The following is a 10,787-nucleotide window of genomic DNA, read 5'->3' as shown; positions in this document are numbered from 1 at the left end:
CATCGTCATTACCTTGTCTAAGCCGCTCGGTCCTATTTTCATGCCAGATGTTTCCTCATTACAACTGTCTAATCAAGCTTTCCTTTCTTTAGTTTAGTTTTGTAATGTTTGGTTATTTTGAACTTATTTACTTATACTAAATACTTTTCCGAGCCACTGTACCTCCCATCTTTCTTCCTCTCTCTCTCTCTCTCTCTCTCTCTCTCTCTCTCTCTCTCTCTTTGTTTTCTCTCGGTCTCTCTCTGGATCTACATTTCTTCGGGTCAGTGACGGAGAGAGCAAATGGGTTCTGAATGGCCACTCTTCTGACTTGTCAGGCTTTGGAGGAAGAGACACTGCCATTGCTAGTGACATGGCTCAGTGCTCACCGGGCCTGGTGCGCTTCATTATGTCCTAACCCATAATGCCATTCTCACTCTCTCTCTCTGTCTTCTATCTCCTTGTCTACCATTGCGTCCATCCCCCACCGGCTGGACCGAGATGCTGAGACGCTCAGACAGGCCCCTGCCGCTGATGCATTCGCACCATCCGAGGGTTTTTAGTCCGAGACAAGACAGGCCGGTCAAACTGATTTTTTTCCAGCTTTCATCAAGCCGGCGTTACCTTGTCAGTTTGATTCTCTTTATTTAGTCCGAGGCATGTTCACGACGCTAATCTAGCCAAAGGAAATACGAGGCGCAAATGCAGATGGAAATGATCGCACCTCACCCAGGCACCGGCTGTCCCGTCTCACTTCTGTGATACTTTCTGAGCCAAAACATTAGGACCAGTCTGGAAAATGTTTTTATTTTATTAGTGTGTTGTGTTAGTGTGTGTTGTACTGGTATGAGTGAATCAGACAGCAGCGCTGCTGGAGTTTTTAAACACCTCACTGTCCCTGCTGGACTAAGAATAGTCCACCAACCAAAAATATCCAGCCAACAGCGCCCCGTGGGCAGCATAGTGTGACCAATGAGGAAGGTCTAGAAGATGACCGACTCAAACAGCACCAATAGATGAGCGATCGTCTCTGACTTTACATCTACAAGGTGGACCAACTAGGTAGGAGTGTCTAATAGAGTGGACAGTGAGTGGACACGATATTTAAAAACTCCAGCAGCACTGCTGTGTCTGATCCACTCATACCAGCATGACACACACTAACACACCAGCACCATGTCACTGCAGTGCTGATAATTATCCTACCTACTCTGTGGTGGTCCTGTGGGGGTCCTGACCATTGAAGAACAGGGTGAAAGCAGGATAAAAAAAGTATGTAGAGAAACAGATGGACTACAGTCAGTAATTGTAGAACTTCAAAGTGCTTATATATGATAAGTGGAGCTGATAAAATGGACAGTGAGTGTAGAAACAAGGAGGTGGTTTTAATGTTATGTTCATTTCTTGTTCATAGTAAGAAATCAATACCTTCTAATTACATGTGGTCTCAGTGCTTAAGGTACCTGACTAGTGATCAGAAGGTTCCTGGTTTAACATCCACCATTACTACCAAGTTGCCACTGTTGGACCCCTGAGCAAGTTGCTTTTGAATAAAAGACACAAACCAGTCGCCACCATCACCCACAAAACCAAACCACGTGTCGCTTTTAATCACCGAACCAAACGAAACAAGACGTGATAAGTCAGAGCTGTCAGGGCTCGGTCATGACCGCATGGTGGATTTGCACTTCACGTCGGCGGCGCCCGCGTCTGTCGTGACACGTCTGAGACGCGACAAAGTCACGGCAAGCGATGAGCAGCTGTCAGACAGATGAATGAAGATAGATCAAATATGGGCGTGTGGGTGTAATATTTATTCTCTGTAATCCCTTATGTGCACAGACAGGGCGGTGCGGAGCGGGGTGGCGCGGGGCGATCGCAAATGTTCAACATTGATCATGTGCCTGGTTTTTAAAACGCAGATGAAACCGTTCATGAGGAACTAAGGGGCGCTGATGAGGATTGATCATTGTTAGTCCTGTAATTTGGAGGAAGTCGACGTCGATTATGGTTAAAAAGTGGAAGGAGTTCACTCAAGTCTAGTTCAAGTGATGGTAAAGTGGAGTACTGTGCATAGTACTGATACTTAACTTTAACCAATCAGACAACAGATTTCCTTTTCCTAAAGATCCATGGACCTGCTGGTGGGTTGATCATTAACAATATTTTATTTAGGTAGTGTATTTAAAGAACCGAAGGAAGGAAGGAAGGAAGGAAGGAAGGAAGGAAGGAAGGAAGGAAGGAAGGAAGGAAGGAAGGATGGATGGATGGATGGATGGATGGATGGATGGATGGAAGGATGGATGGATGGATGGATGGAAGAATGGATGGATGGTTGGATGGAAGGATGGATGGATGGATGGTTGGATAGATGGAAGGATGGAAGGATGGAAAGATGGATGGATGGATGGATGGATGGAAGGATGGATGGATGGATGGATGGTTGGATAGATGGATGGATGGATGGATGGATGGATGGAAGGATGGATGGATGGTTGGATAGATGGATGGATGGATGGATGGAAGGATGGATGGAAGGATGGATGGATGGATGGTTGGATAGATAGATGGATGGATGGAAGGATGGATGGATGGATGGATGGATGGATGGATGGATGGAAGGATGGATGGATGGTTGGATAGATGGATGGATGGATGGATGGATGGATGGATGGATGGTTGGATAGATGGAAGAATGGATGGATGGATGGATGGATGGATGGATGGATGGATACAACAGATTCCATGGACCTGCTGGTTTTGAAGAATGGTAGGTAGGTAGAAGGATGGATGGATGGATGGATGGATTACAATGAATTCCCTTTTAATTTTGGGGTCAAATACTTTTATTAAATGCTTTTGAAAAGAATGAGCGAGACACATAGAGAATAAGCTGTACCTGAAGAGAGAGAGAGAAAGATTCACATACGTTGTGAATAAAAGGGCTCAGAAAGCCGAGCGGATCGATAGCAGCACCCTGATAGATGCAGGCTGGAGGGTAATTATTGGCCATTGTGTGTCTTCAGCGTGGGATAGCAGAAAATGTGACAGATAATTAGGAGGTGGTGATTTCAGAGGCTCAGAAAAGGCGCACTCCCGCTACAGGCTACACAGTCGATGGACAGAATAAATAAGTCAATAAAATAAACAAAGCCACCGTGCTCGGAGTACTTATGCAGCACTGTAATGCAGCAAAACCCACCAGGAGACGCGCTGAGCATCTCCAGTCTGGCCTAACCGAGAAATAAAACGTTAAAGAGAAATCCATTTTGGAATGTCAGCGTTACACTGGGGGTTGAATAAAAGGGCTGGTTAGGAGGCTACTGACCAGTGGTTGCATCATAAAAGGTGCTTATTTGAAAGGAACCAAGGCTTCCATGCAACCAAAGAATGGCAGCCAAAAGCTGCCATTGCAATTAAGATCACTAAATAAAAAAATTAATAAATAAAAATAAATAATTGAAAAAATCTACAAATGCAAAAAAATTAATAAAATAAAAATACAAAAAATAATTAATTGCAAAAGCCCTGCAATTAAGGTCACTAAATAAATAAATAAATACATAAAAAATTTTAATGAAAAATAAATTAATATATATGATAATATATGATCAAAACATTGCCAGTTGCCACTGTTGGACCCCTGAGTCAGGACCTTATTTCTCAATTTCTTGAATGATTTTCAGTCATAACTGTAAGTCGCTTTGAATAAAAGTATCTGCTAAATGTGTCAAATGTAAATGTACACAGTTCTTCTGTCAGTCACACATATAAAGTGTATAAAATCAATTATATAACATTAATTCTGTGCCTCCAACTTTGATGCAACAGTTTGTTGGAGGACCTTTTCTGTTCCAGAACAAAGCCAGGTCCAAAAAGACGGAGTTTGAAGATTTTGGTGCGTAGGAACTGTGCTGGCATACAATTCTTTGACCTCAATTCCATTCAAATCTCTTTGGTATTATTTGGAATATGTCCTGTTGCAAAAATAAATAAATAAATAAATACATAAATAAATACCCTTCTGGCGTAATGGGACCAAGTCTTTAATGATGCTCAGTTTTGAAATCAAACAAGCTCACAATCTGGTGTCTACATACTTTTGGTCATATATCAAATCAAGTTACATGTAGATAAGTTGGACAGTGGAGGAGCTTGTGATTAGTCAGCTATCAACTCAGAATGATTGAGAGGACGAGGGGAAGTGACCGAAGTGACACTGAGTGGCTTTAGATAAAGATTTGTGCCGGGTTTTAGAGTCCATATAGCTGCCGAGTCACACAGCCATTATCAGGAGAAGCTATTACTGCACCAGTGTGCCAGACCCCCCTGAGAGAGCTCCACCACTGCTGGGTAATTCCAGGCAAATAGAAAAAGCCAAGAGCAAAATTATTTAATGCCGCGTTGGTGGGAGGGGGTGTGGAGAGAAACTTCCAACACAGAACAATGAAAGAGGGGATTGGATGGAGGTTTTGTGGGGGGAAGAAGAGGAGGACATGGTTTCAGGCCCTGATTAAGTAAGATCCCATAAAAGGTAAGAATTTGCATGTGCAATCGATGTTTCCAGGTGGTGCCGGACTAACCGTAACTAATGTTCCTGGTGCCTTTCTTTCTTTTTCTCAGCTTCGTTCTCACTACAGTAGCTGCAGTCACTGTGCAAATTACGTATCTAATTATTACCTGTCATTAAGTTCCATTTTATTAATGAACACTTTCAGTTGCAGCTTTCAAACTTGGCTTTTGAGAACTTTCTGATGATTAGGGTCGCTCGACTCCAAAAATCTGTAAAGAAATAACTAAATTAATTAATTAATTACAAATAAATTAAAAATACAGTAACAAAGAAATAATGAATTAAAAAATTAAAAAATACTAAAAATAAATAAAGATTAATAAAAATACAATAACATAAAAAATTTATAAATACGTTAAAAAATAATTAATAATAAAAAATAAATAAAAATAATCACAAAAACTTTCTGATGATTATGGTCGCTAGACTCAGAGGATCTGTGAAGTCTCCGATTCTTGCACACTTTTTTTTCTAAAAAAAATAAAATAAAAAAATATAATACAAATAAATTTCAAATACAATAGCAAAAATAAATAAATAATGAATGAATTAAAAAAATAAAAATAAAAAATACTAAAAATAAAAAATGATTAAAAATAAATAAAAATAAACAAAAAATATAATAACAAATAAATTAATAAATACATAAAAATAAAAAAAATAATTAAAATAAATAAATTCATATTAAATAAAAATAAATAATAATTAAAATAAATAAAAATAATCACAAAAAAAACTTTCTGATGACGTAAGGTCAATTTGGTTTCAAGACATTTATAAAATGCTGACGTGATTTAAAACAGAGAGAGCAGACTCATCTGTGCAGGCAACCATCACAAAGTGATGAAGGTTTTAAGCAAATAGAGCATCACCTACTATTAGTACCCAGTATTTATTAATTTAATGTATTTTTTATTTACTTAAATGGCAAAAAATAGAAAAAGAAAAGAAAAATAGTTTTCTGTTGCTGCCAGAACATCAAACTCAGTCGCAAGCTAAGCCTCAAATTAGCGGCTGATTGTTCCTGTGGCAAAATCACAGCAACACAAAGGAGCACATTGCAATCAGGCCCGCTTTCTGATGACATTTAAGACCAATCCCGTCTCTTCCTCGGCAGACTCCTCCCTGAATGCACCAATCATCTTGACTTGTTTGGCCTGCCGTCTCAGAGAAGATGTCAAATTAGCGGCAGGAATTTGACTTGGAAATGAAAGGCAGGGGAATAAATAACAACAAGCCTGATATTTTTTGATTGCTCCGATTTGCATTCGAGAAATTAGCGATGGGCTCTGGCTAACCTGTGTGTCCCGTTTTTTCTCTATTTTTTTTTTATTTAAATGTGCTGTGCTTCAGCACTTCGTCTCATCTTCTCATTAGCCCTTGAAAAAAAGGAGTCCTTCATTTTAACTTTGAAGATAATTAAACACATAATGGATATCACTGTCACGGAGCCACTCGTTGGCTCATTTATTGGCTGCGCCGTTTTGTACGCCAGCCAAATTAAAGGGTTAGAAATGCACTTGTTACTAATTCATTTTGCCATTTAGAGGGTGGGGAGTGATGCACTACGGTGGGCGAAAGCAATCCATAAGGCACGCGCTCTACATTCCCTTTTGATTCATTCATTCTTTTCTTTTTCCTCCCTGTTTGGACAAACTGTGCCGGCTGCAGCTGTTTGGCTTGATAAAACAAGAACGCAGCAACATCCTGCCTCATTCGCTCATTTTTTTCCCTGCAATAATGTGTGTTGGCTGAGGGACTTTAAAGCCAAGCAGATTGCCAGAGCGAGATTGCCAGAATTACGCTTGCATGCGTGATTTAAAGTAAGACAGAATCTGTGTAATGAAACATAAGAGAAAAGAAAATTGAGAGTTTGTCCGACTGCAAATGAAGCTGGCAAGGCATAAATCTCATTTATTCAAAAGTAAATGTGGAGCGCTTCTGCACTAAGTTCTACCAACTTCCCGCATTTCATTTACTTTTAATTCTGAGAACTGCAATCCAGGCACTTATGTAGGTGCTAAATGCTTAAAAATGTATGTGGAAACTGTTTTAACGAATGAATTGCACTATTTCGGTCTCACCTGTTGTTCATAATGGGATGAAATGAAGCATACAGAATTCTCCATGGACCAACATTAGCAGTAGGATGCCAAGGTGCTTAGAGACCTTCAGAGTGGAACTATTCCTGGATTCCACCCCAGGATTCACTTCAGACTATCTTCCTGATAGGGCTGTAGTGGAAACATCTATAGGTGCAAAAGCTCAGCTCCAAAACCCTGGTTCTGGCAGAGATGTTTACAAGTCCGAGTCAAGTCACGAGTCTTTAGGCTAGAGTCCGAGTCGAGTCACGGGTCAATATAATCTACACAAAACATATATTGGAAATGTAGCGTAAAAATAAAGAAATAATCTGTAAATTCAGATAAAAAAACAACAGCAGATTAGCGACTGTAATAAATGTAATTTCCATAACAAGAAGGTACCAGTTAAAAGCCTAAACTGATATGTTTTGTTTTCATTGTAAAACAAAAGCGTGCGATAAATCACGACACAGCGGCCAAAATCCAAAACACAGCAAAAAAAACCCATCAAAACCACTGCTTACCTTAGCTTATGTTCTTCCAGATGCTGTTACATTTATAAGCGTGTGTCCCATTAGGAATATCATCTGTTATTGTGTAAATGTGCTTATAATTAAAAACCTCCAAACTTTTCCCGGGTGTGAAGTAAAACACGAACTCGTTAGAAAGCCAATTAAGCGTTTCATTGACACATCATGTGTGACGCTGCAAACTAAATACATGCAAATAACAGCGTTTTTTACTAAAAAATTACAATCAGAAGGTCTGATTGGTTCAGAAAGCGCTCTTTCAACCATTAGCGCCAATTCTGTAGGAGCATTTCATTCATACCAGCTGTTCCAGTGAAGTGCACTATGTAGGGTATTCCACCATTTTAAGTGAGATTCCAAAGGTAGGGAGCAACGCTTCATCACTACGCCGGAAGCTGGCTGGAACATTGAATAATGATGTTGGATCATATATAGTTATAGTTAAAAGAAAATCTCTGGAAGCCCTTACTCTGGAGAAAGCGAATCTTCTTGCGACTCGATTCTCTGTCTGAATACGACTCGCTATAACGATTCACTATAAGCATTCAGGATCTCGGCTCGTGTGTCAGCCGATTGGTGGACTGAGTAGCTGGTTGGCTGACCACGGTCATGGGTCCCACCTAGGGCTTATAGTCAGGTTCTCACAGCTGGTTCGTCTATCTCGGATCAGCCCGCCAGCCCACCACGTTACAACACCCAAGTCTAAGATCATCAGGCGCAATGCCGAGCATGTCAAGCGTCTACTGGAGTGATATAAAGCACGCTGACATTCAACTCTGCAACTTCCTCTGAGGCGAATTCACAATCCATCATCTGAGAGTCCTAAACATTAATAACAATCGTTAAATGACTGTTTGGGGATGCAGCGTGTAGAGCGGGTGCTGCCACAAAGATGAAGGCATAAATCTTGCCTAGGGTGCCATATGTTTTAGGCCCAACCCTGTTCGTCATTAATGCTTTATTCTGTATGCTGGAATGGCATGGCGTATGTAACTCATCCCATATTAGCACAGCCATGCATAGTTACGTGCTGTTGATGTTTCAGATCCCCCCCCCCCCTCCAAATTGCCTCAATGCTTGACAGGACAAGACTGCAACAAGGCAATGATCTCCCCAACAGACTAGTAAAATTTTACAACCCCCCATAATATGCTCTTCAAGCAGGGAAGGTAGCGTTTAGCTCTGTGCCATTAATGGTTGCATAAAAGCTGCACAGTTGTCTACTGCAGTGATGGATGGACTAGTCTTCTTACATCTTTTACTTTCTAATCCAATCGGGAGTTGAGTGAAGATTAGTAAAAGAACAAACTCCTGGAGGTGAGAGAAAAAAAAATACAGTATACACTGATCAGCCATAACATTAAAACCACCTCCTTGTCCATTTTATCAGCTCCACTTACCATATAGGAGCACTTTGTAGTTCTACAATTACTGACTGTAGTCCATCTGTTTCTCTGCATGCTTTGTTAGCCTTCTTTCACCCTGTTCTTCAATGGTCAGGACCACCACAGAGCAGGTATTATTTAGGTGGTGGATCATTCTCAGCACTGCAGTGACACTGACATAGTGGTAGTGTGTTAGTGTGTGTTGTGCTGGTATGAGCGGATCAGACACAGCAGCGCTGCTTGAGTTTTTAAACACCATGTCCACTACCTGTCCACTCTATTAGACACTCCTACCTAGTTGGTCCACCTTGTAGATGTAAAGTCAGAGACGATCGCTCATCTATTGCTGCTGTTTGAGTTGGTCATCTTCTAGACCTTAATCAGCGGTCACAGTACGCTGCCCACAGGGCGCTGTTGGCTGGATATTTTTGGTTGTTGGACTATTCTCAGTCCAGCAGGGACAGTGAGGTGTTTAAAAACTCCAGCAGCGCTGCTGTATCTGATCCACTCATACCAGCACAACACACACTAACACACCACCACCATGTCAGTGTCATTGCAGAGACGATGTCTGTTGTAAAAAGCACTATACAAATAAATTTGACTTGACTTGACGTTACACAGAATTAGCTTTATCATATGTGTTTGTGTTTTGAACAAAGCTGGTCTGACCATGGCAGATAGTTATGCAGTTATAGCATTAGTGTTAGCATTTTCTATCTTTAGTTCTAATTTTATTTATTTTCAAAAACACCCACAGGTGCTTCAATTACAGCAATTACGGTTAGCACTATAATTTATACAACTGTTCATAGATAATTAGTGCTGGCACACATGACTCGAACTGGACTCCGCACGATGGAGGTTGACGATAATTCGTTATGAAATTGAGGTGTCATGAAGGCCAGAAGTGGAACTCTAACCCTGCCAACATGTTTTTTTCAAAGAGAACAAAAATAATCATTGGATGAACTACCTCCATTCTACACTCACTGTCTATTTTATCAGCTCTACTTACCATATATAAGCACTTTGTAGTTGTACAATTACTGACTGTAGTCCATCTGTTTCTCTACATACTTTGTTAGCCCCCTTTCACCCTGTTCTTCAATGGTCAGGACCCCCACAGAGCAGGTATTATTTAGGTGGTGGATCATTCTCAGCACTGCAGTGACACTGACATGGTGGTGGTGGTGTGTTAATGTGTGTTGTGCTGGTATGAGTGGATCAGACACAGCAGCACTGATGGAGTTTTTAAACACCTCACTGTCCCTGCTGGACTGAAAATAGTCCACCAACCAAAAATGTCCAGCCAACAGCGCCCCGTGGGCAGCGTCCTGTGACCACTGATGAAGGTCTAGAAGATGACCGACTCAAACAGCAGCAATAGATGAGCGATCGTCTCTGACTTTACATCTACAAGGTGGACCAACTAGGTAAGAGTGGACAGTAAGTGGACACGGTATTTAAAAACTCCAGCAGCGCTGCTGTGTCTGATCCACTCATACCAGCACAACACACACTAACACACCACCACCATGTCAGTGTCACTGCAGTGCTGAGAATGATCCACCACCTAAATAATACCTGCTCTGTAGTGGGCCTGTCGGGGTCCTGACCATTGAAGAACAGGGTGAAAGGAGCCTAACAAAGCATGCAGAGAAACAGATGGACTACAGTCAGTAATTGTAGAACTACAAAGTGCTCCTATATGATAAGTGGAGCTGATAAAATGGACAGTGAGTGTAGAAACAAGGAGGTGGTTTTAATGTTATGGCTGATCAGTGTAAGTTGAGTTTGATTCTTTCTGGCAGGAGTCTAAAAATTAAAAGCCTGAAAGATGAATTACTAATGTGCGTTCTGGGGTCGTTCCGAGCGTCTTTTGAAGGCATGAATGTGCTGTAATTACATGTGACTGATGAAGTTCTGCGTGGGCTATAATTAGCCTACAGGGCCCCCCAGGAAGCCGTAGCTGTACTCATCCCAGCTTGATGCTACTGTCATTTCAATAACTGGTGCACCACCACACATGGTTCCACCACAGTGGCTAAGTGGGTAACACTGTCACCTCACAGCAAGAAGGTCCTGGGTTCGATCCTTTGGTGGGGCGGTCCGGGTCCTTTATGTGTGGAGTTTGCATGTTCTCCCCGTGTCCGTGTGGGTTTCCTCCGGGTGCTCCGGTTTTCTCCCAAAGTCCAAAGACGTGCAAGTGAGGTGAACTGGAGATACTTAATTG

This window comes from Trichomycterus rosablanca, chromosome 16 (genome assembly GCF_030014385.1).
Source record: "Trichomycterus rosablanca isolate fTriRos1 chromosome 16, fTriRos1.hap1, whole genome shotgun sequence".
In the NCBI taxonomy this organism is placed as follows: domain Eukaryota; kingdom Metazoa; phylum Chordata; class Actinopteri; order Siluriformes; family Trichomycteridae; genus Trichomycterus; species Trichomycterus rosablanca.
The sequence above is the reverse complement of the archived record's forward strand: the minus strand, read 5'-3'. Positions refer to the sequence as shown.